Source organism: Canis lupus, chromosome 17 (assembly GCF_003254725.2).
Source record: "Canis lupus dingo isolate Sandy chromosome 17, ASM325472v2, whole genome shotgun sequence".
Lineage (NCBI taxonomy): Eukaryota > Metazoa > Chordata > Mammalia > Carnivora > Canidae > Canis > Canis lupus.
In genome coordinates this window covers 61,697,292-61,707,704 of record NC_064259.1, presented here as the reverse complement: position 1 = coordinate 61,707,704, position 10,413 = coordinate 61,697,292, and the positions used below count along the sequence as shown (strand labels likewise).

The 10,413-nt window shown below is 45.2% G+C and overlaps 1 long non-coding RNA gene across 1 annotated transcript; it reads left to right on the top strand.

Annotated features, from left to right (window-relative positions):
• The first annotated feature begins 253 nt into the window (after positions 1–253).
• Positions 254–8,992, top strand: LOC112663925 (uncharacterized). Its single transcript, XR_003139442.3, has 4 exons — positions 254–346; positions 1,624–1,749; positions 7,036–7,201; positions 8,752–8,992. It is a non-coding gene; the product is annotated as an uncharacterized LOC112663925 (long non-coding RNA).
• The last annotated feature ends 1,421 nt before the right edge of the window (positions 8,993–10,413 follow it).

Below are 10,413 nucleotides of genomic sequence, written 5' to 3'. Positions count from 1 at the left end.
TACCACAGCAAGAGTGTAAGGCTGCCTCAGAAACAATAGAAACATCTAGAAGTACTTTCCAAAACATTTTCAAACCCCTTGCCTTATTTAATTATCATGGCAATCCTGTCAGGTAGTATAAATAAGATTTTACAGTTTGAAAAAGTAGCTCCAAAGAAGTTAACTGACTTGTTCAACAACATGCAGCAAGCAGGGGTGGAGCTGGGGCAGGGGCCCTGGTCCAGGGGTCCTCTCCACTGCATCACAGTGGCCAGATTCTCTGTGGCAGACAAGCAACTGTTGCTAAGTGGGACCATGATTCAAGATCTTTCCTGAACTTTCTGTCATATGTGGCTCAGTTTTTAGGGTAAGCCTCACTTAAAGGTTAGCCCGTCCCTTAATTTCCTGTCCTGGCCAGGCCTCAGCCCCCTCTCCCTATAAGCCTATCAACTTAAAAAATATAACATTCTTTAAAAAAAAGTAACAATCTGGGCTCTAGATTCCATGTTCTGCATTCCACCTTTGCCTCACTTCTGGGCTCCCACTCCCACTATGCTCACCTAGACGCAAGCTCTCCAGAGGGGAAAGAAGCAGCAAAGACAGATTTGGCATGGACACAAGGAAGGCATTCTCATATCCCTGGCATTTAGAAGACATCAGTATATGTGTGCTCCCTACGAATGGAGTGATAACACCCTTCCTTCACATCTCAGGCACCCACATGACTTTTCTAGAATGAACTTTACTCCTCATTTTCCCAGTCTGCTCATTGGCCTCCTGCTTGGTCAATAAACAACTCCTGCTTAGTTTTGGGAACTCTCTCTAGTGATACAACTCTTAGAGGATGCTCTAGGGGTAGCTGGGATAGATAGCCAAACACAGCTAGCCTTGAAGAGGTGGTGACCTCTAAGTCATGAATCCAGCTCATATGCATCCAACACAAACTTTCCAAAATCCTGGCACTCAACATTCTCTTTAGCCACATTATCTCCGTTTTATAGAGGGGGAAACAGACTCAGCCCAAGGTCATACAGGGGCTAATGTCAAATGCAGGGCTAGATAAAAAAATCAGGGCCCCTGACTTCACAGCTTTTTTCAGCCAACTGAAGTGCCTGAGCAACTAGGCTTCTTCCAGCAGAGGCTCTGTTAATGACAGAAGTAGGAAGCTGGCTGTCTGCCTCCTCCTGTCCTACCTACCTATTCTCTTTCCTCCTTGGCACTCAGTGTCATCCTTCCCACGGAGCCTGTCTCCCTCCTTCCTCTAAGGAAACCTAACCAGTCCCTTGCCACCACGCTGCTAGGCATGGGTGCAGTTGTATTAGTCACTCAACTTATAAAAACCTCTGAATACAAGTTTTCACAATACTCTTTGAAGAAAACTAATTGTATGATAAATTTTATAAATGACAAAGTTAGTTGTAATGGTGGATGAATCTGGAATCCAGAAAATGGGGCTGACCCAAATCTCTTACATCTGTAATGGCTGATTTCTAGACACCTCAGCTGGCTGGGGAGTGGATCATTCTTTCAAAGGAAGAGGGGAGGCTTGTTGGCACCCCTCAAACCAGTCTATAAAAACAACCATCTAAGGGAAGGTGGGCGCTGAGAAACTAAGCAGACCACTGACTTCTCCCCACCATTCAGCCTTAGGTCCTGGCACTGTTGCCTGGCAAGTTCTGAGTCCTGCATCCTATCTTTCATCCTCAAAGGGCCAACCAGGAAACCAGGCTCTGCATCTTGCCTCCCTAGGGAACAGACACCTGAGAGCACGTACATGCCGTGAATATACATCAGGGAGGGGAGGGCACAGGCAGACTCATTTCTGAAGGTGAGTCAAAGCTTGAGAAACCCCAACCCCACCCTTCAGACAAATAGTGGGGTGACAGATAACAGAGATCTGACCCTGGGAGGGGACTCTGGCAGAGACGATGCTAATCACTTAGCTATCAATCTAGACACATCTCCTCCAGGGCACTTTTGGGGAAAAGAAGGGTTGTTGATGGCTCCATCTGGACACAAATGGAACGCATTTATTATGCTATCTCTAAGGATGAAACAAGGAAAGGAAAAAAAAGGAGATCTCTGATTTACCCATGAGAGGCTTTTAGGATGTGCTTGACAGAGAGGACAGTGGAGTTTGGGGCTGCCAATACTCCTGTATTTCAGCTGCCTATTTAGTAAAATGGACATTGAAAACTGAGCAAATCACCTTTCATTTGAAAAATCATAATCATGTCATATTTGCTTCATCTTGAGTTCTGGTACATACTTAACCAGCAGTCACAGTTTAGGATATTTCTGTTTCGAGTTCATTTCTCCATGAATTACTTGACGATCTGTCAACAAAAACTTTAGAAGATGCTACTTAAAGAGACTTTGTGACCTTTTTAAATGTGAGAAATTCATTTGATGCATGAATCATTTCAGCCTCTAATTTTTATGCTGGCAAATAAGATGCTCAGTTACTGATGATCAGTGTTCTGTGAAGTAGTATTGAAAGCAGTCCAAAAGGCAGAGAAAGAAAGGATAAGGTTCCAGAAATATGTGAGCAATAAATCTCCCCCTTCCACCCCTCCATGACACTTTCCTATAAGACCCCTGACATAATTCTATAAGACATATTTCTGTAAGTCCTAGGAGCTTGATAAACGGGGAAATGAAGTCCTGGATGGTGAAAGGCTAGTTCTGACAGGACACCCACAGACTGTCACCTGTGGAAACTGAAGACTGGCTGTGGAAGGGGAGGGGTGTGTGAGCAAAGTGCCTGCCTCTGGAAAGATGGCCAAGGTTGTCTTGGAAGTCAAGTGGAGTGGAAGCACTCGTCGTCCTCTCCTCTGACATGACATAGTGTGGTTAGAGGCAAGGGAGGGAGCCTAAGGAGTTAAGACACTGCTCTACTAATACCCCTCACTAGCTATGAGGCCTTAGACATGCCCCTTAACTTTTCTCAGCCTCAGTTTTCTTGTTTTCCAATATGTGGAGACTGACTACAATTTCCTCAAAGATTCCATTGAGCCTTCATTCTGTAAATACATGATTTGGGTCTGGGAAGCAGCTGAGTTCATCCTTGGAGGATTAATTGTGAGTAGAGGACAAGGATGCTGCATATGGGCTTAGCTGAAGAGTGCCATGTTGGTCAGAGGCATCTGCTGTGAGAGAGTTAAGTGGCCATGAGGATATAGTCAGTTAACCTTGGTTAGCCTGAAGCAGGGAGAGAGATGCTAGCACCTATGAGTGAGAACGACTAACATACTTGAAGAAGGAGAGAGGGTATGAACTCTTTGAAAATCCTGCACAAGCTGACACCACCTATGATTCCTACCTTGGCTCCCACCTTCCCTTAACTCAATCCCAGACAAGAGCATTGCTATTCCCAAAACTCACCTCATGCTTTCTTGCCTCAAATCATTCGATCTGCAATGGTGCACCAGTGAAATTCAAGGTAATCTTTAGGAAGCATTACTTTCTCTGTGACCTCTTTCCTAATTCTTTCCCAAAAGGTGTGTTTTCCTCTTCTGCTCACACCTACAGCTTTTTATTTGTATGTACTATGAACACTTTTTATGTAATGCTTTGACTTGAAAACATATAAATTATATACTAATCTTAGCATCACATGTACATTCCCTGATGGAAGGAGCTGTTTCAATCTCATCATATATGCATGTGTTTTACTATCTACTCCCCCCATACTAGCCAAACAAATATTATATCCACTCTATGAATATGGAAAGATAAATGAATGCCTAAATGAATGAGTGAATGATTTAGCAATGAATGAGTTGAACTGAATGACAAACCCACAGTTAGACATTGTGACTTTAGAGTCAGAATTGATGAAGTCTCAAGATGCTTTGTGAACTAGTACATCTTTTCAAGTTCAGGATGGTGCTTGTCTAAGTAGCTCTTTCTGTTTATCTGACCACATGCATTATCTTTGAAGACCTAAGCTGACATCATCCACACCTGCAAGAGGCCCAGATACCTGTGTGTGTGTGTGTGTGTGTGTGTGTGTGTGTGTGTGTGTTCATGGAGGACTTCTTTATAGCCAGCCAAATTGCAAGCTTCCCAGGGGCAGGAAGGATATTGAGGACAGAAGTTCTACCCTGGTAAGATCTGATACACTAGCTAGTTGGTGAGTGGGTGGTCCAATTACTAAAGGATGCTGTTGAGTAAGTGAGCCAGAAAGTGAGTGAAAGAGAAGGGTGAGTAAGTAAGCTAACAAACTAGCTTACTGCCTAGGTAGTACAACTGACTAGGGGTATGGTTGAGTAGTTGACCAGTTGATTTCTTGATCATTTGGCTGACTGTCTGATGATGGCTAATTTGAAAGGCAAATCCTGGTACAGTATAGCAAAGAAAGTCCCCTTGGGGACATGAGGCTAATGGTATAGAACAACAACAAAAAAATGCTCTGGATAGGAGTCCCTAAGAAATGTATCCTATAAATTGAACAAGTATCTCTTAATTTGCTTTCTTTCACTTAGGAGTTCATTATGATTTCCATCTCTAGTCAATTGAACTTACTGGACATCACCTCAAGTGAAGACCAGACAGAGGCAATCAAAGTGGAACAGTAGCTCTCTTCCCAGGCAGAATGCAGTTGGGGCAAAAGGACATTTCCATTTATGGCACTGCTCACTGAGGAACCTGATTATTCCTTCAGCCTTGGGTCCTGGGGTTGGGAAGTTGGGACTCAGATCATCCTCTGGCCAGAGAAAGGGGCCTCTCTGATGGTGGCTGAGATAGGGAACCAAACCAAACAGACAAATTAGCAGCTACCACAAGTTGGGGCAGTTTGTCTGGTTGGTACCCTGCTCTCTGACCAGAGAGAACTTCCTTGAGGAAGTGGTTGCAGAAGGCAGCAAACAAGGGTTAGCAGCCTCAGCTCAGACAGTGCCTGGCAATGACTGACACCCCCAGGTAGGTCCAGGACTCACAGAGCTCTGAGCTATGATTGGCCTTGCACACACTCAGTAGACTGAAATACAAGTATATCACTCCATCATAGCCATCCCTCTAGAGTGGGATGGAGGGGAAGGGATGGGACAGTGCCTGATATTCATAGTATCTAAGCCACTCCATGCCCACACTCTTCAGTGATTTCTCACAGGCATCAGGATAAAGTCCATAGTGGTTGATATGATTTCAAAAGGCCTTCATGCTCTGAACCCCTGGCAAGGCTTCCAGTCTCATCTCTCCCATTACCTCATCTCCCCTTCTCTCTGTACAAGTGCTCTACTGTTCCAGCCATAAGACTTGATGAACTATTTACAGGTTGTTTTCTTAATAATGTGCTGTTTTCTCATTCTCCTACTGCCAATAAGCCACTCCTTCTACTTGGAATGCCTATCCCTAATTTGTGCCTGACTAATCTTAAAATCTCAGACACTAGTTTGTTCTTCCCTGAGTATCCCTTATTCTGTCACCTTGGCCACCTTTGGTGTCAGTCCTGTCCTAACATCTACTCTGCAGTGTGGGGATATAATATCCCTTAGTCTGTCCTGTATTAGTTATGAGCCCTTTGAGGGCAGGAACATTCCCTACTTTCCTTCAACTCCCATTTGTAGTAGTATGGTACCTCATTCATAATGGATACCTGATGACTGTGTGTTCAGGCAAACAGTATGTGGTCAATCCAGGGTGTACAGAGATGTAGGCTCTTCCACTGTGTGCCTGGGAAGGGCACCAACAAGCTCAGACTGATGCGGCAGAGCCCAGTCCTTCCACATCATCAGGGCTGACCCTCCCTGGTGCCTTTCACAGCTTTGCTGAGGCATGTCAAGCATGCCTTCCATGTGCTTTGTTTACAGCCACACTTTCTTCCTCTCTGGCTCATGAGCCTGTGAAGAGCAAGAATCTATTTTTCTCCATCTTGGTTTCTTCCTCTGATGCAGGGCCTTAGTCATCCTTTGCATATAGGAGAACTTGATAAAGGTTGGTTAGCTTTTCTAGGATGATCTTCACAAATCAGAAGAAAACACTGGCATCAGTAATTCCAAAGGGTAGATATCCAAGAATCACTTTATGTGGGTGAAGCAGATTGTACTGTGTTCATAAAGATTTTGCTGCCTCTGCTCATTTCCCCCAGGGAGAATACTACCTTGCCTGTTGGTGATGGAAGCTGTGGCCATGGGACTTGCTTTTCTCATACAGTGTAAATTTTAGGAGCTGTAGTTCAGTACACTACCTTGCCCCTCTGCCATAAGGATTGACCATGTTCCAGAACAAGGCTGCATCCCAAAGTCAAATTAATGTGCAGCAGGGCTATGGCTGACCCTTAGTAGACACTGAAGGTGAAGGAGATGTAAAATTTTGTTGTTTTGAGCCCATGAGATTGAGGGCTCATTGGTTATTGAAGTATGACTTAGCCTATCCTGACCCATACACTTGGATGTGCAGGAGATGACTTCTTCCTCTTAAGGAGATTCTTCTGCTTGACTCTGTCCAAAGGGAAAGTAAATACTGAAGTTCAGTGTATACTAACTGGTAGCTAACACCATGACTCAGATGTGTGTGTATGTGTATGTGTGTGTGGTGTGTAGTGTGTGTCCCCACATGTGCATGTCCAAATGTGACTGCAGAGATACAATGGAAAAGAAGGGAAAGAGGGGCATCTGGGTGGCTCACTTGGTTAAGTGTCTACCTTCAGCTTAAGTCATGATCCCAGAGTCCTGGGATCCAGCCCCACATCAGGCTCTCTGTTCAGCAGCGAGTCTCCTTCTCCCTCTCCCTCTGCCCCTCCTCCCTGCTTGTGCTTTCTCTGTCAAATAGTCTGCTTATGGGCAACTGATATTTTCCCACAAATGACTTACAATCTACAGTTGGGAAACAAAATAAACCATCTCTTCTCTCACTCTAGCCACAGAACAGTGTGCCAAATCACATCACAAATCAGCCCCTAAGTAGTTGGGGCAGAGTGCCACCTGCTGGGCATGCCCAGGCAGTGCAACTGTTTTCAATTTCAAAGGATTATCTCCCAAACTGGTTACAGACCCAGAGGCAGGGAGGCCTCAGATGCAGAGGCCCTAGTGATTCCTCCTCTTCACTTTACAGGCAAAAATCTAAGGACCTCAGAAGGGACTCTTCTCACCCCAACAGCCTCCTAAGCTGGATCATGTTATCCTCAGAAGGAGGGATCATCTACTTCTGGAGTCAGTGCCTTTCCAAGTTTCCCTTGCTGGCTCAAGATGGTGGTGTGGTTTGACGACGACAAAACGAAGTGAGTCAATGCATAGGAAATGAGAAAGGATTCAGTGGGGTTCAGAAAAGCCAACCTGAATGGAAAGCAATAGACGCTCTCCTTGCAAAGGCTTCTATTTACTGAACAGCAACTACATAAAATGCAAGGGTCTCTACACTGTTGTCCCCAATCCCTTCAGGAGGAGAAGCACCACTGGTATTTGGCCATTGAGGAGACTGAAACCTAGAGAGGTTAAGTAATTTGTCCCAAGTCATGTAGCTGATTAATGGTTGGACCAGAATCCAAGCCTACACATCAGTCTGGTTCTAAAAGTCAACTCTACATGGCATCACATTGCCTCTTCTCAAACCATATGTCCCCCATGCTTTCTCAACCCTCTAGGACAGACCACGTGAACAGGCATGGCACAGACCACACAGGCCACACTCTGCAGTTCTTCTAAGGAGTCAGTTGATTGCAGCATGAGGAGTTGCTGAGCAGACACAGACACAATATTTCGAAGAGTACAGCATAGTTTGTGGGGGACCTAGCAACCTAGCAAAGCCAAACCCTGTGTTTGGTGAACGAACAATGTGGGGCAAGAAGACAATTGCCCAGATGTGACACAATGGAGTGTGACAATCCCTAGGCCCCCAAATGCAGCACACTAGGGAAGCTATAGGATATTTTAGTCTTTCCTGGGGATTCACCAAAAGCATTTGGGCAAGGTGATATCTGAGTATAGACCCCTGCCATCTTTTCCCTACTCTAACAAATCACTGTAACTGAATGAGGAGGGAAGACGTTGTGAAGCACAGGCTTCACTTGTGGAAAGCTTTCATATGCTGGTGGCTGGTGAGGCTGTGGGAGCCTCTGCCACATGGAAACAGGGCAGAGGTAGCCAGGGAGGCACCCTGGTACCTGGAACAAGGAGCTGAGAACACAAGCTGAGAATGAGTGAACCAGCCTTATTGACTATATAATCTGGTGGCATACCATCCTGGTGTCTGTTCACCTTTGGTTGTAATCAAGCTATTAGCACAGTCCTGCCAAAAGGCTGCTCTGGCTTCATTTTAGTAAGGAGGAGGCCACAATTAGCAAGGGTTCTCCAAATTGGTGGTGAATCTTGAGATGCAAGAATTTGGCTGAAGGTCCATATGTTCTGTCTCAGGCATTATTCCCATTGGTGACCCCACAGAACTGTCTCTATTACCACTCAGCTCCTACTCTTCTTCCTGCAAAAAACTTTTTCTGGCCCCTAGACCTAGGGCAGAGCCCCCCTCCCCCCCCGGCCCATTTTCCAAGTAGGAGAAGCCTGAGTTTGGACAGCATATGCTTATTTGTTGGCACTTGCAAGTGTCCTGAGTGCATGCCTGGCCTTGCTCACCTCCTTACAAGGTTACCATTCTTGCTGTTGGACTCTCTCCTATTACTTTCCCTTTTCATGCTACCTGCCCCACAACCACAGGTTACCAGCCCCTGGGGATAGCAAAGCCATCACTGTTCTGTTAACTATCCCCAGTCTGTCCTAAGGAGTATTAAAATCAGTGTCTTTAGAATCAAGATTCTACTTTTAAAACTTCCCACAGGGGGCCATCACAATATAAGACATGAAGGGAGACCCGCAGGAAACTTTTGTAAGATGATGGTGACTGATGACACTCTCCTGTCTGTCCATGAAGAGAATAGCGTGTGTGTGCGTGTATGTGTGTGTGCAGACATGTACATGCTCAAGTGCACATACACACAGTTTGTCTGCAGGGAGCCAAGACACAAGCCACCATCCTGACCCAATCTCATATAACGAATAAAATAAAAATATTCAGTGAAGGCTTGAACTTGTGGCTGTCAGTGGTTAATTGGTTTTAACATGACAACTCCATCTCTTGCCCTGCTCCCAACACAGAACTCTAGCTCCATGCACACTTACCTTGCTATTTACTTTTTGCTTCCTCCAGGCCATTATAAGCAAGAAAAGGGGCTCCTGGCCAGTTCTGTAGAGGCCAGAAGTAGCAGCTTAGCACCCCATGAGATGTCACCCATCTTCTCTTCCACAACATACCATACCATGTGAAATGCAAATGAGAACAGCTCAGCCCTTGTTTACCCTGGAGTAGTTTTTAGCCCAACCATCAAGGGAAAGTGGAATGAGTAAAAAAGATGGGCTTACATGAAAGATAGATGTATATTTGAATCTCAGCTCTACAGGTACTAGCTGTGTAGTCTTGGGCCAAGTTTGTTACCTCCTTGGGTCTCATTTTCCTCATTAGCAAAATAAGAATTGTTATTTTTTATGGTAGTAATGAATATTAGTAGGATAAGGGTTAAAATTCTAGTATAGTGACTTGCTTGTAGAAGTAACTCCTTTTAAATATATATATGTGTATATATATGTAAATGTGTATATAGATATATAAATCTAAAACTGGCAGTAGATTGTGTGTGCTATTGATTCCCTGAAGGGAGGCAGGTTGGTCCTAAGGCTGAGAGATCTTAAAATATAGATGTGGATTTTAGCTAAGCTTGCTCTGAGCCTCTACGACAAAGCCATACAAAATGTTGTGGTACCTAGGTGGCCCCACCCCGTCCCTACCTCTAAGAGCTTTCCGTGACTGCGATTACTTAGGGAATGAGGAGATTAAATAAGGATTGGAGTGGCCGAGTCATATTCTGGTGAGTCAGGATGGGAAGAGAAAGAATCTAGCAAGCCCAAGGTGGCCTTGTGCAGGTTAGGAAATTGAGACTAGGGAAAGGAAATAACTTGCCCAGGATCACACAGGCAGAACTCAGGTCTCATGAAGCTGTAGTGCCATCTAAAACCTATTGATGGTGAACCTCATGGTCCCATCAGCCCTTGGGGAGAGAGGACGCTCAAGCCAAAGGGCTGCCTGGAGGGCTGAGAACAGGAAGAATGGTTGCCTTTTTAGTTTCATCAAAGAGCAGGATGGGATCAGTCAGTCTGATAGCTGGCATAAATATTCCAGAAGAGGGGACTAAGTGCCAGGAATCAGGAGTCGGGTGTCAACAATGACTGTTCTCTGACCCCGGGCAGGACCTCCAGGTGACAGTAGTCCTTCACACACATACAGACACACACAAACACACACATACAGGCCCAGATGGCACCACAGTGACCCAGGAGGAGATTCAGCAGATTCAGATACAGGCCAGTGCCAGGAGTCCGTGATTCCCCCTCAGGAATGCCAGACAGCAAGCACACATGTACAAACATGCAGGAGAAGGGAGGGCAG